Raw genomic sequence first — 17867 nt, 5'->3', positions numbered from 1 at the left:
TAGAACCGGAAAGCCTACAGTCTTAAAATCTGACTGAACTGAATCCAATCCAGTTAGGAGCCATCTGCTTCCCTGATGACTCAGTGGTAAAGAATCTGCCTGCAGTACAGAAGACTCATGAGACATGGGTTCGATCCCTGGGTCAGCAAGATCCCCTGGATGAGGGCATGGCCACCCACTCCAGCGTTCTTGCCTGGAGAATCCCATGGATAGAAGAACCTAGTGGATGCAAAGAGTTGAATGCGACTGAATCAACTTATCACACACACATGTACTGAGGACACAGATGCTAATGAGAGCTCTTGTCAACCAGGTGAACCTACCCTGATAGATTGGATGTGTTTCAGCTAAGCTATCTGTTTATGGCTATAAAGTAAATTTCATTTTCCTATCAATGTTTGTTGAAAAATTAGACCAATGGGCCCTCAGATTGCTCCCCTAAGTAGAGCTGAACATTTTTGACATGGGAGAGCAGAAAGTGGTTGTCCAGGCTCTGGCTGTTTTTAATCATTACAACTTCCACCCTGTTCCCATCTTATTAGTGTTTTGAGAAGTTGGGAAGAAAAATAGTGCAGAGTTGAGAGGGCATTTGTAGTCCTTCCCACCTCTGGTGCTCACTCTGAGCAATCTTTCTTCAAGTCACTGGGAGCTCTGCCCAGCCAGGGGCCCCTAGTGTGGATTCTTAATACGCTTGGAATCTGGCTTTGCATCTCCCTGGGGTGACACCAAGCTGTATTCTCACAGACTGCAAATAAGTGACATATCTTCCATTTGGTTTAGTTTCTTAAAATATTTTGTTTATTAATCTAATTGCCCGTTAATGCCTTCATTGCCTGTCAGGCACAGACAGAGGAGGTGACAAAGGGTGAGTAGAGAGAAGACTGGTGGACTCTCCCCGCAGGAAGATGGAGGCTCATGATGGGTAGGGGATGGGTAGACAGAAGCAAATCAACAACTGTCACACAGGGGATATACTGTCATGAGGCAATGACCGATAGAATGGACATCTAATCTTGTCTTGTGGGGGATCTTAGGAGGAGTTTTGAAGAATGGATATAAATTAGCCAGGAGAAAAGGCAGTGAGATGTTATTTCACACAGAAGGTAAAGCTAGGGTGTGCAAAGGTGTGGGGATTGAGAGAGCTTGGCCTCCAGGGCACAGTGTGGAGCGAGCAGTACTCTGTGGCTCTCATTTAGGCTGCTCACCCTCACCCAAGTTGCCTACTGGCCATGCAGGTGGAGAAGGGTGGAAGCCAGACTCAGAAAGCTCCTTTATGCCAAGGAACATTTCTGTCAAGATCACGGAGCATTACTGAAAGCTCTATATGACAGTGGTTTGAGCATGACCATGTATAAGTCTTCTAGTTTGATAGAACCAATTGGTTTCCTACTTTACTGATGGAGAAAATCTGTGTATATTTATGTGTTTATGGGTCAGAAGAACAGAACCAATAGTGTATGTGTGTGTGATGTGTGTGTGTGTGGTGTGTGTGTGTGTGGTGTGTGTGTATTTTAAGGAACTGGCCTACATGATTTGTTATTATGGAGGCTGGAAAGTTCATATTCTGCAGGGTCAGCCAGCAGGCTGGAGACTAGGGAAGAGTCAATTCAGCAACTTAAAGGCCATCTGTTCATAGAATTCCCTCTTGGTCAGGAGAAATCAGTCTTTGGTTTTCTTCAGGCTTTCAACTGATTGGATAAGGCCTGCGCACATTATAGAGGGCAACCTACTTTGCTCAAAGTCCACTGATTTTAATGTTAATGTCATTCCAAAACATTCTTATGAAAACATGCAAAATAATGTTTGACAATATTTCTGACCACCATGGATCCACCAATTTGACACACATCACAGAGGGAGTGTGTGTATTCACACGGGTATAATATTCCTATACCCCTATCTATTTTTCATAGAACTCCATTCATGTATGCATTCTTTGTGTGTGCTTAGTCACTCAGTTGTGTCTGACTCTTTGCAATCCCATAGACTGTAGCCCAACAGGCTCTTCTGTCTGTGGGATTTCCCAGGCAAGAATACTGGAATGGGTTGCCATTTCCTTTTCCAGGGGATCTTCCTGACCCAGGGATCAAACTCATGTCTCCTGCCTTGCAGGCAGACTCTTTACCATCTGAGCCACCAGGGAAGCCCTAGGCATTCTTTGAAAATTACTGAGTGCTCACTATGTGCCAGGCCCTGAAAATCCCAGTGTGAGCAAGATAGACCAATTGCTGACCTCATGGAGATTTTTAGTGAAGCAGGGATTAGCAAATTATGACCCACGGCCAAATCTGGCCCACAGCCTGTTTGTAAGTGAAGATTTATTGGAAGGCAACCATGTTCACTTATTTATGCTTGCTTATGGCTACATTATGCTACAGTGGCAGAGTTAAGTGGTTAAGACAGTTAAGACAGAGACCATATGGGCTACAGGTTCTAAAATATTTACTGCCTACCTTTCTATAGAAAGTTGGACAATCCCTGTATTGTAGGGTATAGATTACAAGGAAATAGACATCAAATGTGATGTCAGGTAGTCAATGAATGATTTGAAGAAGAATCAAGCAGGACAAAGGGGTAGAGTGATGTAAGTGCTATTTTTGACCTGATGATGAGGGATGGTTTCTCTGTAGGGATGATATCTGAGCAGGGATCTTAGGGAAAGCAGGGACAGCCATGAGGATACTCTGGGGAAGAGAGTCCCAGGCAGAAGGCACAGTAAGTGCCTGGCATTATTGAGGATCTAGAGACTGAGGAATACCAGGGCTGATCACCTGCAAATTTTTCTCTCCTCTGGCACATCCAGGATGGTTTGTGTCTCACTGAAACTGGTTAAGAGATTAGATTCTTGAAAAGCATGGTTTGAGGTTATGGTTCTGAAACATAGGACTCCAAGTGATCATAGCTTCCTTAATAGTTTCCCAGAGCCGGATGGGATCAGATGCTTCCATGTTACTCTCTTTTCCTTGAATTTCTACCATTGCAGAGTCCACATGCAAATGCCTCAGCCAGGCAATCCAAACCCTCAGAGGTCAATCCTTACTCCAGTCTACCTTTCTGACATGGTTTCATAGTGTCTGCCCACTGCAGGACCCCTCTCACACTATCCTCACGTGGCCGCCACACCAGGGTCCTGCATTTCCCCTTCCCTCACCTCACTCCCCATCCTCTGGCTCACGCTGTCCTCCTGCAATGCCTCACCTCCACTTTTCTTGCTCTCTCTCTCTCCACTTCTCTCCCTCTCATCCTCCTTCTTTCCCCATACATCTAAATGTCTCCCTCCCACTCATTGCTTGCTGTTTGAATCTCATGACTGAGCTGAGAGTGCTCTGTCTCTATTCCAGCAGCCTTGGAGGCCCAGAAAGCAGAAGTGCAGTGGGAATAACATAGTTTTTCTTTGCACAAGTGACTTACCAGTGACTTGTTTGTGCTTGGTACTCTGCAAGCACCTGGATAATATGGTTGTGAATAAGATATAGACTTGGCTCATAGGGTAATGGGGGAGAAAAACACAGATACAAATGTGTATAGTACAAGACAGATGTTTGAAGAAAGCGCTCCAGAAACAGAGAGAGTGTGACTGGCTCTGCCTGGAGGAATCAGGGAAGCTTCCTTGAGGAGGTGACATTTTAGGAAGGTCTACCCACTCCAGTGTTCTTGCCTGGAGAATCCCAGGGACAGGGGAGCCTGGTGGGCTGCCGTCTATGGGGTCGCACAGAGTCGGACACAACTGAAGTGACTTAGCAGCAGCAGCAGCAGCAGGCAGAAGGGGCTTCCCAGGTGGTACTAGTGGTAAAGAAACTGTCTGCCAATGGAAGAGATGTAAGAGACATTGATTCAATCCCTGGGTTGGGAAGATCCCATGGAGGAGGGCATGGCAACCCACTCCAGTATTCTTACCTGGAGAATCCCACGGACAGAGGAGGCTGGGGGACTGTGATCCATAGGGTCGCAAAGAGTTGGACATGACTGAAGTGACTCAGAAGAAAGGAAGGGGAATGCGGTTCAGGAGGAACAACTTGTACAAAGGCAGAAACTGAAAAGGAGCTGTGCTTATTGAAGGCTTGAGGAGAAATTCTAAGTGGTGAAGCCAAGAGAGAGTGAGAGTCAATGGGAATGGGAGGAAGGATGTAGGGCTCATAGAGATAAAGTCCTGATGGAGGTGGGCAAGCATGAAAATAAACATTATTTGTATCTTTGTGTCTCCCTCACTAAGTCTGGTACCTTTGATAGAGCTGTGAACACTTGGTAGTTTCCTTAATTTGAACTAAGCAAGTTAAATTTCACTCTGTATCCTGAGACTCATTTGAATGTGGTATGCCAATAATTTTTGTAGTACAATACACATCACATGTCCTGATTGTGTCAGATATACATTACACTGTATCATATATCACCCCATTTTCTTTTTTATTTAAATTAAGTAATTTATTTTAATTGGAGTATAATTACTTTACAATATTGTGGTGGTTTTTGCCATACATTGATGTAAGTCAGCCATATCACCCCATTTTCTTAAGCTCATGACCTCAGCAGGTACCTCTCAATCTCTTGATCCTGGCTGTGGCTTCCTCGATGGGGCCAATGTATTCATAAACAATAAAAACTTATTTTCTGTTAAAGTTATTTTCCGTGCTTGAGTAATGAGAAATGTTAAAGCCAGTGGACCCACCCAACATTTTACTTTTATAGAACACTTGCTGGACAGTAATAAAGACGGAACAAGTGGGTGTGACAAGATTTCCTTCAGGAAGGACTAAAGAAACAATAACCGATGATCAGTTAGTGTCAATATTTAATTCCTAAATGAGATGAACATGATCTAACAGCAACTTCATATCCTGCCCAAATAGCCCCAGCAAGACTTTTTTTTTTTTGATGATGAAGTTGTCCATGAGTTCTTGGCAGGAAGCTCCTGCCATCTTAAAGATAAGTTTGCTCTCTATGAGGAGTGAACTAAGTATTTTCTTCTACTTGGGTCTTCAAATGATAAAAGCTTAACAACTACGAAGTAGCTATTATAAGTGAATGTCTAAAAGAAATGCCCATTTGGAAAGTCTATAATTATGCACTTCTATGATAGCGTGTAAAGGGATCATGGTTCCCATCAAGGGTTATGGTGTAAATAGTGAGTTCTTAAGTCAGTAACTACTTATTTATGTGATGGTCGGTAATGGCAATAAAAGAACCATCACAAGCTGCTGAGCAGAACTTATTCATCCATGTAGTTGGAACTCAAAAGGTGCTGAGGTTTGTTTTCCACTCAGACTCGAAAAGCATAGCAGTAACTTGGAGGGAAGGGGAGGTGCCATCTTGCCATCAAGCCAGGGGACGCTAATGAGTTCCGAAGGCCCCTGCAAGTGATTTAGGTTCAGAGTGCTGGGAATGACACTGCCTGGAGGACATCTGCTTCCACCACCCAGTCTCCACCCTCCTTTCTTCTGATAAAAGGCCCAGCCCCTCGGAATCTTCCCCTCCCACATTCCTTGTGACTCTGGTAGGGCTGTCAATCAAGTGGCCAGGATTCCCCCATCCCCAAGTGACTGAAGCAACACTCTAAAGAGTCCTTTGGGGATTTGACATGATTTCTGAGAAATAGACATGTTTTTTGAGGATGTCTTGGTAAAGGTCAGTATAAACTTAGAGCTGCTTGTGTTTTTCTTACAGGTAGAAAAATCTGGTCAAAAGGAAAGTAAAGCCAACATAGAATAATGTTGAGGTAAGAGATGGTGAAAAAGACATAGATTTCTGATCATCTTGTTTGAACACCTGGTCTCAGGTGAGCCGGGTCTGAAACTAGACCATATCCCGAACTTCCCAGTTACATGAGGGGTGGATTTCTTGTTTTATGCTTATGTGGTTTGAGTTGGGTTTCTTTCTTTCTTTCTTTTTTATTAGTTGGAGGCTAATTACTTTACAATATTGTAGTGGTTTTTGCCATACATTGACATGAATCAGCCATGGATTTACATGAGTTGGGTTTTATATCGCCATCACTGTTGGGCTACTTGGTATGAAGTAGCCTATTTGTGATTTTCTTTTGTTTTCTACTGTTCACCCATGTGTGTGAGAATTCCTTGTGTGTGTATCGGAAGATGTATGTTTGCATATTGGGACACATGACCCTAACTGGTAGACTTCTGCTATCAACAGTCCCAATACCAATTATGGAAGAAGTTGAAACTGAAGATTTGACTTTATTTGGGCAATGACTCCTCCATTAGCAGAAATGAGCAAGAGTTGCCACTCTGCCCCTGGTTGACAATCCCAGGACACGCACCCCTTCCCATATTTTTCCTTTTATTCTTTCTGTCAATCTTTGTCAAATGGTTGAAGTTTCCCCCTTTTTAACTTTAAGCCAGATGATTAGCACAAGGAGATGCTCTATTACAAAACATTTTGCTTAAATATTTAGTATTTTCACACTTGTAAAAAAGATAGGGCAGTTCTGGGGAGCCGTACTCCCATGGCCTTGGTTATGGCTGAGAGAGACCACTCGCCGCATAGTCTGTCCTCTCCGTGAAGCATCCAAGAGGATGACAAAATGTAGTTTTAATTGTCTAAATATTTATAGTTGAAAAGGAGGCTTTATAATAGAGTGAATGAAAATGCAAGATTTTGGCAAAGCCCCCAAAAGGTGTTCAGCAGGGTAAGTTAGGGACCACAAAGTCACTAGGAGTTGAAAGTGCCCCAGTGAGGCTGCAACCTGATGATTCAGTAGCCAGATGCAGAGAATTAAGAATTCAAGAACCAGGGTGGGTTTTTTTGGAAATGTGGCTGCACTGGGTGCCCAGGGGAACCTTGGGGTCAGGGTTCAAGAATCAGGAATTGAATGACACTTGTCCCAAGTATTGGTTCCAGGCTTCTCTTAGATTGTCATGCTTTCATTTTGCGTGATCTCTGTTTAGGAGTTTCTCAGCAACCACCAGCAACGGCTAGCAATGGGCACACATCTCTTAATCTTGCTCCAGATTTGGAAAACCTTAATTGGTGGAGTGAGAAAGGCAGCTGAGAGTAGGGGAGACTGCCTGTTTCTATAATGAGAATCGATATCTTTAGTTGTAGGACTTCTTGAGTGTGTCTGTGGTCTAAAAGAATGAGATAGTTATCATAGGATAATAAAGGAGTTGTGACAGAAATATACAATAGAAAAAATTAAGTTGAATAATGGATGATAAGTCTAGAGGAAAGAATAGATGACACAGGTTAAAAAAAGAAAAAGAAAAGATGCCCAGAGGAAGGGCAGAGGGGGAGGGGAACCAGCAAAGAGTACACAAGGGCAAGTTGAAGAAGCTTGAAGACATTGCTCATGTCTATATGACTCATCTGATTCTCCTGGTATGTACATGTCAATCACTTCAAACATTTTTGAGGACTATTCCATAATCCTTTCATGGTATGCATCCATATTTCTTATTTTTTTCAAAAGACGACTATACAATTTTATGTTCCACGTCTACTTTAAAATGTTCTCTGAATAGGGAACTTGAGCTGAGATTTAGGTGATTGTGATTTTACAAGCAAATCTCAAACACATTTTTTTCACTTGCATTTGGGAATCTTAAATCATTTGGGCAGGAAATCAGATATGTAGTATGTTGGTGAATAGAGGATAAAGGAACAGAGCTGTGTTCTACAGAGCTGATTTTGTTCTTATTGATTTACAAGTTTAATTTCCATCAAAATAGCAAAATGAGAAAACCTGAGACATTTCCAGTGGTTTCTGAGAGGCCCAGGATTTGACTTGGCTAGCAGAAAAATTCAAATTACTTAGGACTCTTCATTTGTGCCTAAAATTTGGAAAATGGTGCTGTCTCCATGGCTTTCCACCCCCTTAGTCTGCTTGATAATGGTTTCATCAGCCCCCTTTATCAACCAATGCCTTCTCTCCCCATCCTTCACCTCCAGTGTTTCCCAGACGAGTACTTCCTTCCTTTTTTCTTTGCTGCCCTTGGTTCCTCTCTGTTTGGGTCACAGTAGCACTGGAAACTGGGGGAATTTCTCCCAAGGGGTATTGTGTGCCGGTTTCAACCTCTGTAAGTGTAATGGCCATGCTGCTTATAAAAATTTGTTTTCTTAGCATGGATTTATAAGGCTAAGATCCAAACCATTCAGAACTTTAAAGATACCATCATAAATATGAGGATTTGATACACACATCTTTTAGAAAAGCAAGGGGAGCAGTGATAAACATAAACTGATTCCTTAATCATTTACTCTTAGACATCCTAAATCCCTTTTACATTTTAGTGAAAAGTTTATTTTCCATTTGGTAGCTTAATAAATGGTATTCTTGTATCCTGCATAGTGATCACCACAATTCAAAAGCTGGGGGAATGAAAGAAATTGTCAGTCTACTTGTTTTGAATATCAGTTTTATTGAGGGTAAAACATAGAAATGCTATCTGTTCAAGTCCTGATGGAGCTGCTCCCCTTCCTCAAGGGGTTATCACATAGTATCAGAGATCTCAATCTTTAAGACTATGGGCTGTAGAGTAATTAGGCTTCAGTGTCTTCAGGAGTGTTTTTTCCTTTTAAAAAATGTCTTTCCAGAGGCAGGGCTGAAGTATCTGTTGCTTCTGATGTAGCTGTCAAAGGCCAATTGGGAAGCAAAGTTTCGAACACAATGGCTCCTTTGAATTCCTTTGCAAGAAGCAGAACATTCCCAGCCTCAAGACTCCGGAAAAAAAAGCAAATCCCCTCCAACTTGAAGAAAGAGTCTTCCTCCTCCCTACCCTATGCCTCGACCTCTGAACCCAGCCGAGTCCTGCAATTTCTTAGGAAATGGTTTGGGTTTGAAACGTGGCATTTGAGGGTGAAAGGGGAGAGAGCTTATAGGAATTTGAGCCTGTTTTCACAATTTCAGTTGGGATGTTGGAGAAAATTTCTGTGACATTGAAACTGCCAATTACTTTATTAGATTTTCATTTCTAAAGCAGAACTAAGTATGTGCAGTCAGTCAATGACTCTGGCCAAAAAAATGTGCATGATTAGGTCATTAAAGAGTGTCGCTTCCCTTAACTGAGGAGTTCTAGACGCTGGCCTTGAATGGAAGTACCGAGGTTCTAGTTTCAGTCTCAAAAGTATTCAAACATTTTTGGTATAATGATCTGAAAAGTCTGAGACTGGAAAAAAAAAAAAAATAATAAAGTGCTGAGTCATTGTCCTTTCCTTGGATTTTGGTTTTTCTAAGAAAAACAAATTAAAGTTGATCAATTTCTGAAGTTTTAGGCCAGTACAGTTTTCAAAACAAGGCTGTTTTTATCAATACCTGACAGCAAAGCCAGATGGAACATAAATAAGAAATGTCTTCTGTGCTTTCTTCTCCTCCTCTCTGACCAGATCCTCTTTAGGATATAATTTAACTTAGAACATGTGTAGATTAGATCAGGGAAAATGTGGATGGGGACAGTAGATTGGAGTTTTTCTTATGGTTTTTTGTTTACTTATTGGTTTTTCTACGAGCTGTTTTAGGGTTGGGGGAAGAGGTTGCGCATTTTGTAGATAGATTTGCATTCTGGGCCTTCTTTTATTATTTTTAAAATTAGATTCTTCTTAGTTATTCAAGACTACATTATCCGATTTGCAGACTATCTGGGCATTTTGTTTCTTCCCTTTCCTCTCTCCTATTGCTTCTGTTTTGACAATTTCCTCACTCTGCTGACATCCACAGAATTGACCATAAAAGGAGAAGGGAAACATCCAGTCAGTTTTGTTTGTTAATTGCTCTGGTACAATTTGTTCAGAAAGAAACTAAAATACAGACCGAACTGGAGTTTGAAGATTATCTGTGCATCGAATCTTTCCATTCTTTCTTTAGGACTCATTTGTACAGATAATCGAGGGTTGGCAGAACTTCAGAGAAGTATCTCTTGAGGGAGATCAAACACTTCTCAAAACCCAACTCCCTCTGAAATGGCAAATTTTTTCATTCTCATGGGAAAGTCATTGCCTAGAGAAGCAAATGGACAGAGGTGCTGAGAGAGAAATTCCTCTGGTCTGATCTACCCTCTGATGAGACAGATGCAATAAAGCCTGACTAGGCTGGTGATTGGTTCTGGCCTAGACCTGTGCATAATGTGTGGGCATATGCGTGCATTCTTGTGTAATATTTGAATCTACCTCGAGGCTAGATGCTAGAACAGAGACATGGAAGTCAATGTCTGTGAGCTGCAGCTTTCTCCTTCAGAGCGAGAGCTGTCTCCAAGTCAGGATCCCTGACTCTCCACTCTTGAGTTCATGGGCTGCTCTTCCAACTGACCACCCAGTGGTGTGAAACTAATGATATTAACTCTTTGGCATCAGTGCTGAAGAGTTTTCTCCACTAATTGGTAATGCAAAACCCATTAGTGATTAGTGTAGGGACACCTCGGAGTCCAGATGTCAGAAGGTTAATGAAAAATTGAGTACAGTAATGACTTAGTACCCTCTGGGGATTGATCCAGGACCTCAGAGGATATGAAAACCCACGATGCTCAAGTTCCTTATATAAAATGTTATAATATTTGCTTATAACCTATGTACATACTCTAGTGTATATTAAATCATCTCTAGATTACTTGTAACATCTAATGCAATGTAAATGCTATGTGAATTGTTGCCTGCAGGAGGCAAATTCAAGTTTTGCTTTTCAGAACTTTCTGAAATTGTTTTTTCAGAATTTTTTTGATCTGAGGTTGGTCGAGTTTGCTGATACGAAATAAGTAGATATAAAGGAATGACTGCACTGTATTTTGCTGGGGGGATTGAAGTTTTTCAGGTGGGTGATATCTTTTTCTCCTTTTTGCCAGCAACTAAGATTGAACATCAAGCTATTGGCCTCCAGGAGCTGGCTGTAGGTCTGGTTGGGTTTAATCTGGAAGATCAGAAAACTTTTGTCACCAAATACAAGCACACACCATCTAGAACTATCCTTCACTGCTTAGAAATGAAGATGGCTCCCATGGGTCACATAAAAAGTAAATTTAATTGCCCAATAATTGCAAGAGTTTTGCCTGCAAATATATTTGTTAATTAAATTTTTTTTCCATATTTAGGATCCCGGAAATGAATAAGAGAAAAATTTATTGGAGAACTTTATTTGGACTGGAGGACCCATTTGTGCAAGTGCATTCCTTACTAATAGGTCTTTGTTCTTGCTGTAACCCTCAGCCAGGTATTTTGAGAGGCATTCTCATTTTCTTCTAAGTCATATCAGCATAGTAATCACTTGGCTGAAAACCAGCTGCCATTTGCATGTTTAATAAAAATATAACACCAATACCATATTCAAAACTATTTTTCCTTTTAGACTAAGACTTCAAGATAACCTAGTTCCCTATAGCTACCATAAATGCTGTTTACCCTGGGTTTGAAGTCTTTAAAATAGGGAGATAATCCTGAAACAGTTTGATTACTCTTTCCTTACCCTATCAGTCACAAACCATCTCTCTTAATTATAGTGTAAGGACATTTACATAACCAGGGGGAGGGTCCTATAACCACATTTCTATTATGCTTGGCACTTGTGTGAAAGGATATTATATTCATGTGCATTAGAGATTGCTTATAAAAGATCAAGACAATAATAGCCGATCAGACGATAAAGGTCTCTTTTCTCCTCCCAGACAGGCTGTCTCTGGCAGAAGAATACACTTCATCAAAAGTGTCTGCAGGTTGTCAAACTCAGGGAGGTTTGGGGACCCTCTGAGGCTGTCATGGTCAACAAGAAGATTTTCTGTCGGGCTTTGCCATCACTCACCCCGAGGAAATAATCACTCACTACATTCTGCATGTTCTCATGATAGAGCTCTCCATTTGAGAGAAAAGAGCCATTTTATCAAAGGACAATATAGCCCTTCTCTGGGTCCACGTAGCTTCCATTATCAGACCATAATAAATCATATTTATGTTCTCAGTTAATAAGACTGATTACAACGCAGGTTTCAGACGTGGGAAAAGCAAAGCAGGTTGAAAAGATGTTTTAATGAAAATATGATAAGAAAACAGCTTCTTGTGAACATTCAGTGCTATTATTTGTAATGATTACAGACAATTTTTGATGCATCTTTAGCAATGGTTTAAGCTGCATAAATTGGCTCACTGGTAGATAAGTAAAAATAATAAGGAAAAAATCATGAAATCATCTTATGTTGTCTAGAATCATTATGTACATAACAAGTGCAAAATGAGCCTAATGTATATGCTGGGGATGGAGGGAAAACAGATTGCTCAGGAAAAGCATGATTTGGGTATTATTCAAAATGATTTAGAAATTTTCTCCTCATCTCACTTATTAAAGGTATGTGTGCTCTGAAATTTGGGGGTGCCAGATATTAATTTCATCTTGTAAATGAATCAACTCTACCTCTTTTATTCAATCTCAATGTTGTTTTTCCCTTTCTTTCTTTTTTTTCCCTCCATGGAGCTCAATACAGAGATATATATTTCCTACCCAGTGTTTGGACACAATTGCCATTAGTGCTAATGGGAGTTAAGTGCCTACTTGGGAGGAAAACAGACCCCAAAGTTTAATATTGAAAGGTACCTTATTAAAAAGGTCTGGACATTTTTAGCTTCAATGAGTTCAATTACACTGAAGTACCAACTTTCTAAATTAGTACAAAAAAGAAAAAAATCAGATAAAATATTGAAATAGATTCAGTCATTAACTGTGTAATACAGAAAAGCATCTGATAGCTGAGGACTTATTTGTTCCTACTAATTTACTGGTTTGGTAGTATAACAAATAACAATTCCAGGTTAGCTCCCAGCACTTAGAGCACTTCTTTCCACAGTTCGTTCACAGCTTTGATGAGAATTTTGTTATCCTTGGCTTTTGGGTTAATAAAAAGACAATGAGGCTTCTTACATCCACTGTTACTCTGAAAAGTGATATTCTGAAACCTCTGATGAGCCAACTAAGCACCAAGGATTTATCAAGTGGTTGGGACATCTTTATTTGTGGGTAGAGGGGATTGGCAGGCCTCATGTTGTACACATTGGTGAGTCTTTTAAAATAGCCATTGTTATGAACCACGAAAGTGAACATCCACCATAATGAAGCTGTCACGGCTAGAACTGCTGGAAAAGGCCTAATATTGATGGCACTGCAGGCTCTTTTTACTAAAAGCAAACTTAACAGAGTCTCTATTTTATACAGAGATGCTTGGATTGTATTTTTTCTAAGCCAGTTCACACAGTTAGACATTGCGAGAGTTGATAATGTCAATGAAGTCTAAGAGATTAATTTCCCAAGGCATGAGAAAAACCCACAGGGAAAAATGTATGATTTTAATTGGTACAGGTGGGCACATACTTGTAGATGTAAATGTGTGCCTAGGCAGGGGTCCATGTTTTCCTGAAATACTGCTCTGTTTCCTGAAATTAAAAACCTATTGAGATTCTGTCCCCTCCCCCTAGATCATGGCTTTCTTTGTTGGCAATTTCTCTTTGTTCTATTCTAACCTGAATGGAGGAGGGGAGAGTCATAGGCCCCATGTCAGTCACATTGTCTGACTTCCACAGAAATAACTGCCAAGACTTCTGCTGCATCTTCCTTTGTTTTCACCCTCACTCCTTTTTTCTTTTCATAGGTTGACCAAAAAATATTGCCTGCAAGAGAATTCCATAATGCCACCATATATCTAGTATCTATGAAGCGTTTTGTTTTAGCGTTACTGGACTTAACCACAAAAGATGCTTGACATTGATAAAGAATCTGTCAAGTTTACCCTGATCAGTGCACTGAAATCGCTTATGACAGGGAAGACACCAAACCCCCAAAGCAGTGGTAGATTAGGAGAAAAATGATTAGAAGCTTCGTGGTTGTGAATCCATTTCATGTTGGACAATACACTGAGCCAAATGTGTTTTACTTGTCACACTCCATTAGCATGTGTGAAACAGTTGGGAAAATGGCCATGTGATTAGACAGAAGGAAACCTGGATTCTTCATACTGGGAGTTGTTACCACTGAATAATGTCTATGCAAGAGGAATTGGTTTAGATTCTGTTAATTTCTTGTATGATAGAAAATAAGGGGCATTTGTGAATAGAATCTACATAAGTTGACCACAAAGAGTTCCTCCCCTAATTTTTAACATTTTTTAAAAGAAGGCTTACAGAAATCCACATTTTTATTGGCAAAAGTTTTCATTGATATTTCACTCTTAAAATTCCATCCTCAGTTTCCCTATTAGAACCTGTAAATTACATTTTTTTTCCAGGGCACAAACAACCTATATGTGGCCAAGGGAAAAAAAACCCAGCAAAACAGGACTCACTTGAGATGATGATTTACATTTGGTGTAGCTCTTATATTTTACAGTAAAAAAAAAAAAACAAAACCAAAAAACTTTTTTTTTCTTTAAAGAGGGAATGTCAGTGAAAAGATGACTTTAAGGATGAAAAGATACAAACGGCTCAGATACAAAGGAAACTCCCAGCAATGCTTAAAACACCACAACCACAGCCCTGTAAGGAAAAGACAGAGTCGGGCGGGATTTCCCCCTTGGGAGCAATCTGTTGAAAACCCACATAGAATGAAAGAAAATCTATTATGGGAAAGAAAGATAGCTTTCTTGAACGTTGCCTGTAAAATCCCACATCTAAGGGTGTTACAGTTCCTTAGGACAAAATCTTGTCCTGAGCGGGACTGGGGAATTATCAAATGTTGACTGTTAGATATTTTCATCTCATACTGTGTCTATTTCTCCAGAATGATGAATATGCAGATTTAAGATTGAATTTCTTTTTTCCCAAGAGAACGATGGAGCCAAGTTCTTGACGATGTCTAGCATTTACAGATGGGCCCTCTGATGGGATGAGTCATTGCAGAGTTAATGGCCAGTTTGTCAAGTACGACCTCATCACCTCCCACACCGCGGAGGAGGACCATTTGGATTGGGGGCTGCTATGACTCTGCTATGGTCCCCGGGCATTGTGTAAAACTTTGACCTGATTTCACTCTTGTGGATAACTTTCCCCAGTCCCTGGTCCAGAAAGCAGATGTTATTTCCAGTAACAGGAAAGGATGAGGATCAAAGGGTAAGCCAAAGAGGTCTATGCCCCTGGACAGATCAGCATGGCAGGCAGTAATTAGTATAAAACGCCCACCTGTGTCTTTTCTTTTTTCTGGTGCTTGTTTAGCTTGTCTGGCCCCTGAAACTTCATAGTTGCTCCAAGAATTCAAGGCAGTCCTCCCTTGTGACCACGCAGAATGTGTTTGCGGTGCTGAAGGCCAGCCCAGGACTAATTTTGAAAAGCAAATCTGGGAAACAGCTTAATTTCAATTCCCTTGAGATTTTTCTGGGACAAAGTTAGAAAGGAAGAGAAGCTGAACAAAATAGCAGTTAGAGGCAGAGGTTACTTTGAGCAAAAGTCTCCTACATTTTCCTTAACCCCCAGATTTTATACCACAAAGGAAGTTTAACGGATATTCAGTAAATGCTAGTTTTTGATACCATACTACAGCCCCTGTGATGCTGGCGTGAACTGTAGGATCTTTATTAAGAGTGCCCTCTTGAACACCCAGAAAGAAAGGCATAACCAAATGTACATACATGACCTATGTTCTCAGTTCCACATGTGTTTACTGAGCACCTACTGTGTGTCGGTGTGGTGACTCACAGACCAGGTCTCCTAGAGCAGTGTTCTTCTTATTCCACCACATACTGCTTCCTTGGTGTGACTGAAAGAGTTGGTGACCTGAAGTCAGGAACTCCTGATTTTGCAGATCTCAAATCAAAAATAGTCATTTTAGCAGAAACTTTAAGATATGAATATAAATGAAAAATGTGCTTGCTTTTTTCTAGAGGCATTGCTATGGAGTCGTGTCTACTGTAGGAACAGGGTCTTTGGAGTTCTGGCATAACCATGGCCCCATTCCATTGCTTTCCAGTTAGTTTGCCCAAAGGCAAGCTACTTCATTTCTCTAAGTCTCATTTTCTTTTTTTTTAAGTTTTGTTTGTTTCTTTCTTTTTTTTTTGATGTAGATCATTTTTGAAGTCTTTATTGAATTTGTTATAATAGTTTGTATATAATTTGTTATAATAGCTTCTTTTTTTGTTGTTTGTTTGGTCTTTTGGCCTCAAGGCATGTGGGAATCTTAGTTCCCTGACCAGCGATCAAACCCACACCCCCCTGCATTAGAAGGTGAAGTCTTAACCACTGGACCACCGTGGAAGCCTCTAGATCTCAATTTCTTCATCTGTAAAAGGGGAGTGATAATATTTCTTAGCATTGTTGTGAGGATTAAATGCACGTGAACAGTTGGCACAGACAAAGCCAGATTAAGAGCTGGGGCATGAAGGCAGCTTCCTAGGGTGGGTGGGGAATCAGTGTTTAAGGGAATGCCAAACACCTGCAGAATAAATGATGAACATGATGCCAGGAACTCTGCTTTCTACCCATGTTCCTGACATACCCACAAGATGGAATTGGTCCTGTCCTACCAGAATAGACAGTCCCCTTCAAAGGAAAAAAAAATATTCCTTTTGGCCAGTTTCCTGTGGCTGGATGTGGGTTTCACACTGCCACCAATCACCCTGGGACCAGCAGTTGTAGCCGCCTGAAAATCTGAAACCAAATATTGCAGGCCTCTGGTTGTATACTGGAAAACTAGGCTATTATCTAAATTAGAATCCTGATACCAGGTTTCTCAAGCAGTTGTTTGATTTAGAGAATTATAAGAGAAAACAAGAACAAAAATATGGGACACATTCTATCAACACGCAAGTCAGAGAAATTAGATTTTAAAGCAAAATTTGAATAAGATTTTACAACTCTATCAATATAAGTTATCTCTATGCTTTGAAAGGAACACTATTCAGTTATGAAAGTAAAATAACTGAAATGGAAGGCAATTCTAATTAAGTTAAAATGTTTCACTGCATGAGATAATTCTCTTGTTTTTAACAGCAAGAGAGATGTGTATGAATTATGTTAGTGGAAAATCAGTTTTTCTCATCCTCAGCAAATGACTCCTGGTCAATAGGACACTGGCTTATAGGGTCACCAAATTGAGTCTACGCAGGCTTCCCATGTTCCATCTGCCCTGAGCACAGCGCCCAGAACATAGAAACTGTCACGTAACATTTGCTATGGCTTTTTTAAAGTATCTGATTATGAATTCCTGAGAAAATGTTGAGTCAGTGCCTTCAGGACTTTAAACTGTGATGCAAGACAAGGGAAGAGGTTGAGCTGTTGGAAGTGACTCTTGGCACTCCTTGGCTGGTCTGGCCTCAGCATCTCCCCTCTCTTCTTTCCTCCATGCCTCTCTGCATCTTTCTTTTGCTTCTCCTTTCACATCTCATGCTTGTGCCCATCTGCACACGTCAAACATCTGGCACCATTTTTGGTGTGTGGTCCTCCCTGAGCTAGCTCTCTGCTCCCTTCCTTTTCCCCCTTCCTCCTTCCTTCCGCAAGGGGTGCTACTCCATCCCCCGTTACTGAACCTCCCAGAGGATGAGCTCCACTCTGCATTTCCACAGGAGGCCTCTTGACTATGGTTTTGTTTGGCCATTTTATACAAGGGAAATGAGGGCTGGGGGCAACCTGGGAAGCAGGAGGAGAGGGTTCCAGATCCATGTTTGCCTTCACCAGCTGGATCTCAGCATAGTTGTGAGGATTAAACACATATAATAAGCAGATTTTCTGGGCATTGGAACCTCAGGGGAGCTGGACTATACCTGGAGTATTCAAACATTCATAAAGAAGTAAGAAACTTTTTACAAATATAATTTTATGTGGAATGCCAGTATGCAGAACAGATAAAGCAGGAGATGCTATAGAAGCTTCGCGGAGACCAGGAGGTCCATGCGTGCCTGCTCAGCCTCTCATGACTCCTCCTGCCCCATTCTCCAGCTCCCTCCCCCAGTCTGCTTGTGGTC

At 41.0% G+C, this 17867-nt stretch overlaps 1 long non-coding RNA gene across 2 annotated transcripts in view; it reads left to right on the top strand.

The window, feature by feature from the left end:
* LOC122427678 overlaps positions 1-12488 on the top strand; it is a 68697-nt gene extending 56209 nt beyond the window's left edge. For both annotated transcript variants that reach the window (XR_006265510.1, XR_006265511.1), the window contains 3 exons: positions 5665-5716; positions 11034-11152; positions 11604-12488. This is a non-coding gene — a long non-coding RNA (uncharacterized LOC122427678). The remainder of the gene's footprint in view (positions 1-5664; positions 5717-11033; positions 11153-11603) is intronic.
* The last annotated feature ends 5379 nt before the right edge of the window (positions 12489-17867 follow it).

This window comes from Cervus canadensis, chromosome 2 (assembly GCF_019320065.1).
Source record: "Cervus canadensis isolate Bull #8, Minnesota chromosome 2, ASM1932006v1, whole genome shotgun sequence".
Lineage (NCBI taxonomy): Eukaryota > Metazoa > Chordata > Mammalia > Artiodactyla > Cervidae > Cervus > Cervus canadensis.
This window is presented reverse-complemented; position numbering and strand designations above follow the sequence as displayed.